The sequence below is a fragment of the Dysidea avara genome, chromosome 10, assembly GCF_963678975.1.
Source record: "Dysidea avara chromosome 10, odDysAvar1.4, whole genome shotgun sequence".
In the NCBI taxonomy this organism is placed as follows: domain Eukaryota; kingdom Metazoa; phylum Porifera; class Demospongiae; order Dictyoceratida; family Dysideidae; genus Dysidea; species Dysidea avara.
This window is the reverse complement of record NC_089281.1, coordinates 27,810,801-27,820,265: the sequence shown is the minus strand read 5'-3', so window position 1 is coordinate 27,820,265 and position 9,465 is coordinate 27,810,801.

Sequence of the window (9,465 nt, the reverse complement as noted above, 5' to 3'; positions counted from 1 at the left end):
GGACACGCCACCATGGCATTTTCTAAGTCATTTAGAGACCATGCAATTAGAAACATGTTATTGGCTTGGTGTTTTCATCATACTTGGTCAGTCACTGGCTTCACATGGTAAAACATTTCAGTGTTTTATCTTCTCGGGTTAATTGAAATTTGCGTTCTCAACATTATTGATAAGTTACCATTCTAATTGCAGAATTTTGTCAACATAGCTATTCTATTGCTTACGTGTGTGAACTAGCCTTCCAGTAGTATCACATCAACATATGCATGCATGATTGTGAGTCTCTAAATGACCAAATAAAGAACTCGGCTGTGTGACTAGACACATGCTGGCATTTGTATACCTAGGTATACTCGTCTTTTATTACCTTTTTAACAGTGGAGGATGTAATAATGATACTATTGGAGTGAGCCTTAGCAAACCTGTGATGGATTGCAATTGGTGTTGCTTGCTTGATGATTGTGTGTATATAATAGGGCTGAAGATTATGTAAAGTTTATAGTAACCAAGCAATATGATATACCATACAACAGATGAAAAGAAAAAAAAATGGATGAATCAGTAAATTTTAATTTGTCAAATGTCCCCTGAAAGTAGGTGTTTAGATTTATGATTTTCGTCAACAGTCTTTGTCAATATTGATGTAGTGTAGATTAGTTAACTTTCCTTTCGTCAAAATTTCCTGTTATACAGTACTGGCTACTAGCACTGGTACAATTCTAATCCCAGGTGATGAGCACTTCATAAATCATTAATTTTTGTTACAAAAGCCACCTTAAAGACAAGTTTTAGGCAACATAGTTATATAACAGGGAAGAAACAATAAATGGCTCATACATGAAGACATGAACAAAGTAGTTGCACAAGAGAATAAAGAGATTTCTTAATCTGTTCAGCAAGAACACGTAATCCCACGTCAGGATCTTGTAAAGCATCACACAACTTCCTCCAGCTTGCTGAGGTGTCAGCCACACTTCTAATATCTTACGACATTTCTCCTTGAGGTCACCCAGACTGGAATCAGCCCTAATCACTTTCAGTTCGGATATCAAGCTCCAACCCAATAGCATAATAAGATGGTGCCATATCAGTGATGTAGTGGTTGGAGTAGCCTCGAGGATTAGCATAGCCATCTTCCATTAACTTAGAAAATTTCTTAATGGTAAGGTCAGTAGCATAATAAGATTCAATCCCTTTGCCACATAAATCTGAAAAATAATGGCGTTCCTTACTGACTTGCCATATCATGAAATCTTTTGCTATAGTTAATAAAGTAATTGATTTCTCGTTAGCTATGCTGCATATGCTAGTAACAGTGCTGTGCTGAACTGAGGTACCATCTTCATCCTCAACAGTGGGAGCATTGTTCACATCACAACCCTGAATATCATCGTTTACAATTTGGGGTGAGGGTAATACTCATAGGCACTGGATTATCCAGGTTACCAAATTGTGTGGCAGCTGCACCTGATTATCACTATCACCAGGCATGGAGTCATCATCACCCTCTGATATCTTAACAACCTCTAACATAGTGTGGTCCCCATAGTCGGTGACATGTTGATCAGTATTTCTGCTATCAGACATGGCATCGCTCTCATGTAAATAACTTCAGAATCTACAGTGGCCTCTGCAGTGACAATTTCATCATTCTCTACAGTGGCAATTTAATCATCCACTACATGTCTTTCAGAAGTACCTACAGTGTTTTTGCATTAATTATGTGCTGGTGTATATAGTGCTCAACTTCTAGTTACTGAGTGAACAATACTTTTACAGCTACATAATGATGTATAAACTGGCTACCTACGGTACCTAAATGCTTGAACACATGCATACAACACTCAGTTCAGCAATAAAGGATGTTTGTGCCTCCAGAACATAACCGCGAGATGCAAATAGTGATCATCTGAGAAGCATACTAAATCAGTATGACAAGTCTGTTATAAAACATATTAAAGTAGCTGATGGTGATCCTATAATTTCCTTCATTTTCTTAGCGAGATAAATTGGAATTGCACAAATATTAGTTTATGAATACGACATGGATCCTAATTGTTTGAATGGGGATGGAGATCTGCACTTTCTCAGGTTAGTTTCTGGTGCTGATTCCTCTGAAGCCTGCCAAATCTTGCTTATCAATGCCATCAAAGACTTGAAGCTTGATGTCAATATTTGTGGTCGAATCAAGTTAGCAAATTAACTGTGCTGTTCTGTGGTAATCTTTCAAAGTTCTCAAATTTTTAGTGTAAAGTTGATGTGAACCAAACAATCAGTATGAACCATATTACGGGTGGCACAGCATTGCAAGTGGCATGGATGACTTAGATGTTGCAAAGTACTTGATAGAACATGTAGCTGATCAGAATGCAATAGACAATGGTAGTAAACCTCAACATTATTACCATGGCAGAAAAAGCTAGTACAGCCTTACTTCAATGAGTAACTGGTGCTTCAGCCTCTTCTATGAATGGGACATTGGTAAGTTACTTGCAGATGGGATTAATTTGCACAGGCTAAGTAGAGAAAGCAAGTACCATATTTTAAAGCATGAGCCAAATACAAATGCTTCATTGTATCCACGCACACGCTGCTACAATAATGGGTCCTTCCAACAGTTTCAACCAACGTGAATGAATAAATATTCATGGATTCACTACAGCCATCATATAGATAGTGTGTATTGCCATGCATGCACACTCTTTGCAGGAAGCGAGTTAGCTGGTCAATCTCCAGGTCAATTTACTTCCTTGCCTTTAAAAATTGGGTAGTGCAATCACAAAAAATGAATGCTTATGCTAGGTCTGCATACCATATGACAGTCATGGTACAAATGAATGAATTTTTAATTCAATATCAAAACTCTGCTTTGGCTATAAATGTCCAGCATGACCAAAGATTGCAAGAAACGTTTATAAAAAACCAGAATGTGTTGAAATCTCTTTAAAATTGTCTTATTTTGTGGAAAGCACGGCATTGCATTTCGTGGCCATAGAGATGACAATATTGTTTGATTTGAAGATTGTAATATCAATCAAGGTAATTTCATTGAGTTAGTTTACTTTTGAGCAGAGACTGACGAGGTCCTGCAAGATGATTTTAGAACTCCTACCATCTGTACATACGACCTTGCAAGCCATCAATATAGTCAATTTACAGAACTAGGGACATTGGGATGGGGAAACTATCACAAAAGCCAATGGGTTTTTGTATCAGCTGGATCTTCCTCATTTTAAATAAGTTTCAAAATACTGCTTGAAGTATTATCATCCCCTAGAACATTAACTTTAAAGTTACAGATGCAAACCATTGATGTTTTATATGCATACAAGGAAGTGAATCGTGTGGTAGAAGCTCTTAAGAAATCAAGAGAAAATTCTGTAAGAGAATTTCACAACATATTTTATTAGTGCCTGTCAGTTAGGTAGAGACCTTCATGGTGACACCTTTGTTTTGAATCAGATCTAATGCAAACTGCACATTTTTATCAGAATGATTTACCACACCCATTAATGTTCCCTACTGAGTATATATTACATTTGAGTTAACAAAGAAATGTAGAAAACAATGTACCCAAGAAACTTATTGATGTATACCAATCCTGTGATCCTGCTGGCTTTCCTAATATCCACATTCTTTTGCAGATAGCATTAACACTTCCTATCACATCCTGTGAGAATTTTAGCCAGCTGAGGCTAATCAAAACAGCCCATCGATCAACAATGACAACGGAAAGACTAGATTGCCTGAAAATGAACTGCCAACCATGTGACAAACTGTACAAGGATAAAATTGGAGAACTTGTACAGACATTTGAGCAATTACACCCTCGCAGAATGAAGCTACCATTTATAGACACATGCATGCAATTATGTATTATGCTACAGTTAGTTCATTGCATGTTGGATCATTTAAATGCTAGCTATATATTTTAATACTGTCACATTGTATAATATTATAACTTACAACCACATGATGGATGGATCATGGCAATAATTACAATGTAGCTACGTATATACTTTATATAAATGTTTTTATTGGTATATTTATTTTACAGATAATTTCACACTACAATTGCTTCCAAATGCAGTCTCAGAACATCTAAATTTCAAAAATTTCCTGGGGGGCATGCCCCCAGACCCCCTACACATGCATGGTGAGCGTGCTCACCCATGTCAGTGTACATGTCCACCTTCTAAACTGGAAATCCCCTTTATAAATTCCTAGATCCGCCACTGCAAGAGTCCCTGGTAAAGTTGAAAACCTACAGTGGCAAGCAGCTGACTGTGAAGGGAGTGATTACAGTAGAGGTGCAGCACAAAGATCATGTGAACAGTTGCAGTTAGCAGTGGCCTGGGGAAATGGACCAAGTTTGTTTAGAAGGAACTGGCTGATGAAACTTCCCTTGGACTGGACTCAATCCATGTACGTTATTCTCTCTCCCTGCAGGGTACACTAGTTGAGCACTTCTCAGTTTTTCATCAGATTTCATTTTAGAAAGTTGAGACTCTTAGTTGCTTTAGTGTAGAGATGGATGTTACTAATGTGCATGGTGGGACTAAGTCATATGGAAGGTATCATGGTGTTTCCAATTTTACATTCTCATACTGTAACATCCATCATGATTAAGTTGACATACATCATGTTTGCAATGTTAAATCTGTTATCTGCTTCGTGTGCACAATATCATCATCCATAATGCTTATACAGATGTACTGCCATTGCTTAGTTACATAGAGAATATGTAATACAGTTGTTGATGTTCAATGAGTATTTTTAATAAGTCTCTTTTGTACATTTTACAGGGGCTATAGCCCTATTGTCCCCGCCCCCTGCTATATGTATTATGAATCAAGATTCAAAACATATGGTAATGATTAGATAGTTACTGGTAAGACAGCTAGCTTAGGTATGGCTGATCCAGGAGGATTCAAAAAGAAAAGAAACAAATAAGTTAATTACAATCTGACTTAGTATATGATTGTGATCATACTTAGTGATATACAGTTATGGTGTGGATTGCCTTGATTACTTTTATTAACACTGCACATTTATCACTACATTTTAGTATTAACACTACAAATTTGTGCAGTGTTAAGGTACACCTGGCACATGTTAAAAGATTTTCATATTCTAATTGATCCCCACTGCACACAGGTACACAATATTTTTTAGTGTGCCTAAATATTACATCACCTAAATAACATCCTCCCCATACAGAGAAAAGTACAACTAACCTATCATAAGAGGAAGGTTAAATATATAATTACAAAAACCAATTTCATGGCTTAAAGTTGTGTGTCCATAGCTATATGTACCAGCATACCAGCTGTAGTATATAATCATTTTTCTTTTTGTAATTATATAAGTATGTATACACGCTGTAACTGCAGCAAAATCTTTAATAAATAAATAAATACAGTTAATTTATTCATTGTCTCATGTAGCTAATCCTTGAACCTTCCTGGCTCTGCCACTATAGCTGTCAGTTTAACTGGTTGGTTTCTACTGATCTGCAGGCAGGTGTTCAGATTGCATCATGTGCTCATCCATCGTGAAATGTTCAATACCTGCAATATGTGATGTGATGAATTTGGCACTACTTAAGTCTTCCATTATGCACATTCGTGACTCCAGATCAAGCTTGGGCACCACCTTCCCTGCTCTGGTTATAATTTCTGAGTCTAGGGTGTCCACTGTTTGTAATTTACTCCCCTAGTGGGCTCCCTTTCACCTCTCTCTTCTATTCTTTTTGTTCTGTAGGTTCTGTTTTCTAGTTCTGTAATGTAGGTATAGGCAAAACACTTTAAATAGAACATCTTAGCTTAAGTTACAGTGTGGTGGATGGGCATGCCATTAGGACAGGTTCTTCTATTTTTAAAAAAGGTAGTGGTTACTGAACTGAAAGTCGGTGCAATAACACCGGGGACAGTCACATGACACTTGTAAAATCAGTAAACATTTACAGGCTATGAGAAGGGCTAGCTAATTACAATCAGCAAATTAAACAGCATTATATGAATTAATTATATGATTAGTCAATTATATGATTATATGAATGTGGTTTTCTTTAAAACTGCAAGGCAATGTTCAAATTTCATCATGACATTGGAGAGTTATATGGATAGACTTGTGCACTTCTTTAGAATTCAATTGACTGGTTGCTAATTGAAAGTATTAATGGAATGTAATAGTAAAACTGTGTAGCACAACTATTGTGCATTGTGTGATTATATATTAAAGTGTGATTCTGTACAAAATTTTATTAGCTTGAGGACTTCAACTATTTTCTACATGAAATGCATCATCAAATATAATTATGTGCTCAATGCATTATTCACGTCAACACACATAATCCATTAGAGCTTCTAATATCATAATACTCTTACTGGCATGCATAACAGCAGGGTTAGCCTAAGAAGCCACTGTGTTAGTTTCATTGTTAAATTATCCCTACACTTGCAACCTCTGCTGTAATTGCACAGTAGGGGTAGGTTTTCAATACTCACTGTGAGACCTCTAGATTAGTGCACCTAGCAGGGATTACTAAACCAAGTGGTTGAAAATAATACATGCCAAGCAGTAACAGCCTTTTTGTAGTATGCCTTTCAAATGTTATGGCTGTTTTCCAGATATACAGAATAACTACAAATGCAAGCATTGATCCCCACCCTATATTTATGTCAGGACATGTACACCATCCATGCATCCACAACCTTAGTATCACAAAAAAGACTACTTCTTTAACAGATCACCTCACCCAACACACATGGTTACACCACAAGATGCAATATTTATTGGTGGTAGATGCACCAAACTCTTTGTGTGAATGTAAGGGTCATAGCATACATGACTTGTGTTGTAGCAACATCATGCACTAATTGAAAGAGGCCTTTCAGTACAACCATAGTCTTTGAAAAAGCTCAGTATGAATGCATGTGCTTGTACTGACCACATGATAACTGAAGAGCTAAAGGATTCTTTAACTACAAGTCATGTACCATAAACAATGAAAGTTTGGGGTGACTTAAGTTTGGTGAATCAGCATCCGAAGTGGGTTGGTAGATGAAGGTTTGGTGAATTTATTGTTGAGCTAATATCATTGAACATCCACATGAAAGGTCAGGCATTGCCAGGCTAGTGCTACCATCCTTAGTAGTCCTTACCAGTGTTGAATACCCTTATGATAATCCTTACCCACATATAGAACTAACTCATGAAAAATAAATTATCATTAAATGCAGACACAGAAATTTAATGTCAAATACCTCAACTGAACATACAAACGTACCATGTGCACACCAAGTATGTATTCCTGTACAGTACAATTTTCACCCACAATAATACTGGCAATGTATAAAAGATATATTTTTAAAAAATATCCATGGTATTGCAGTGTTAAGAAATTAGATGGTAAACAGATACTGCGGTTTAACTAACTAATCGATGTATTGCTCAGCACTACTTTACTGTTTGAATTTGGTCCTTGATTCTCAATAATAGTCAATTTGGTAAGTACCATGTGACCATTGGCCCAATATCCATTACATAAATTGCACTGACTTCTAGTTCAGTGTTTACTGCCTTTAATTGCCATACAGTATATGACCAGCTGATTATATGACCAGCTGATTATATGACCAGCTGATCTTTGTTTGTCTAGAGGGGAACATCAATTGGCTGCTAAAGTTTCAGCCTTACATGTTGGAGTAGAGAGCAGGAACAGAAAAACTGTACATTTATACAGTGACTATATATACCAAGCACTTATTTAACCACCAATAATTTACGAGTGCAACAGTCAATGCAATGGAGTTGTAACTTGGCTTATTGTGTTCACCATGAACTGGAAAATCAGTAAATCCACCCATGCTTACAAGCAAGAAGCTTAGAAATGATGATGAACTTTTATTACATCATAAAATAACACATGTAACTCACATGTGCTTGATGTACTACCTGGTACAGAAATGAAAAAAAACTTTCCTGAGCGGGTGACATATCAGTTATATCAATTTGTATTATTGCTTTGCTGTTTACTGAAGCAGTTAGCTATATATAAAACATGCATAAAATTATTATCATCATAGTGATCACAGAGCTACAAAGGTGTGAAAATCACGTTTTCTTTCTTCCTGTCAATATACTCACAGTGTGGTGCACCAGCTTCTTGAGCCGCATGACACACTACAGTGTGTCTTGATTCTGGAGACAGCTGGATCTCTCCAGTTGTGTGTGGGAAGGATGCTGGTAGTGAAGCTGTTCATGCAATGCGATCAATATATTCTGATTCTTCTACTGAAGCTGTCCTGCTTGTCGATGCTCTAATTGCTTAAATTGCAAGATGGCTCTTCATAACATGCAATCCTTCTGACCACCATTAGCCACCATACTTATAAACACATATCATAAGGATGTTCTCCTCTTCATTGATGGCCGTCAGCTGCTTTCATCAGAAGGCACTACCCAGGGGGACCCTTTGGCTATAGCAATGTATTCTGTGAGCGTCACTCCACTGATAGAGACCCTGAATACTCCTTGTATCTGTCAGGTTCGGTTTGCTGATGATACCACTGCTGGGGGCTCCTTGTCTGGATTACATGAATGGTGGACTAAGATCCAGTCCTTAGGTACGGCTTATGGTTACTTCCCTAATGCTTCTAAGACCTGGTTGACTAGAATTCCTTCCTATTACTCGGAAGGTTTTCAATGGAACTGGAGTCAGTGTGACAGTAGATGGGAGACGCAATCTCGGTACAGCATTGGGGAGTCGTTCTTTCACAATACATGAAGGAGAAGATGGACTACTGGCTGAAGTCTGTTCATCAGCTCAGTGAAATTGCAAAGGTTCACCCTCATGCTGGTTACTGTGCTTTTGTGACATATTTCATGTGCACCAACTAATCTGTTCTTCTTATTCCACTGGAGGAGGAGTTGTCTCACCAGTTTATTCCAGCCTTAACTGATCATGAACAAGAACGTGCCCTGTTTGCTTTGCCAGTTTGGCTGTATTAGGGTCAGGTGTCAGGTGGCTCTAGTTCATTGACTGCAAATTGATTCTAGTTTTTTGTCTAGCACTTTAAACATCTTTAGTGTTAGGGGTGGTGGCAAGCTGGTAACCCCGGGGGAAAAATCTCATCATACTTAAAGAAAAAGTCCAGTCCAGAATCCAGTCCAGTCCATGTAATAGTGCTTCCCCTTTTAACTTGTTCCCAGGTGTACCTCTGTATACCAGCGTGTACCAGTGACCATATACAATAAGACATCAAGATTGGGAGAATGGGCTGGAGCACTGTAGCCTTGAGACCTGACTCTTGTTGTGTCACGTGAGATCACGTGACCCTCCAAGATTGGGTCATGGTAAATGTGTACCCCAACATCTATGATAAGGCTCTGGCTGTTATATTTGGTGGTATGCCAACTTACCCATACAAGCTAGTCTTCCAGAAGACTAGCCATTACATG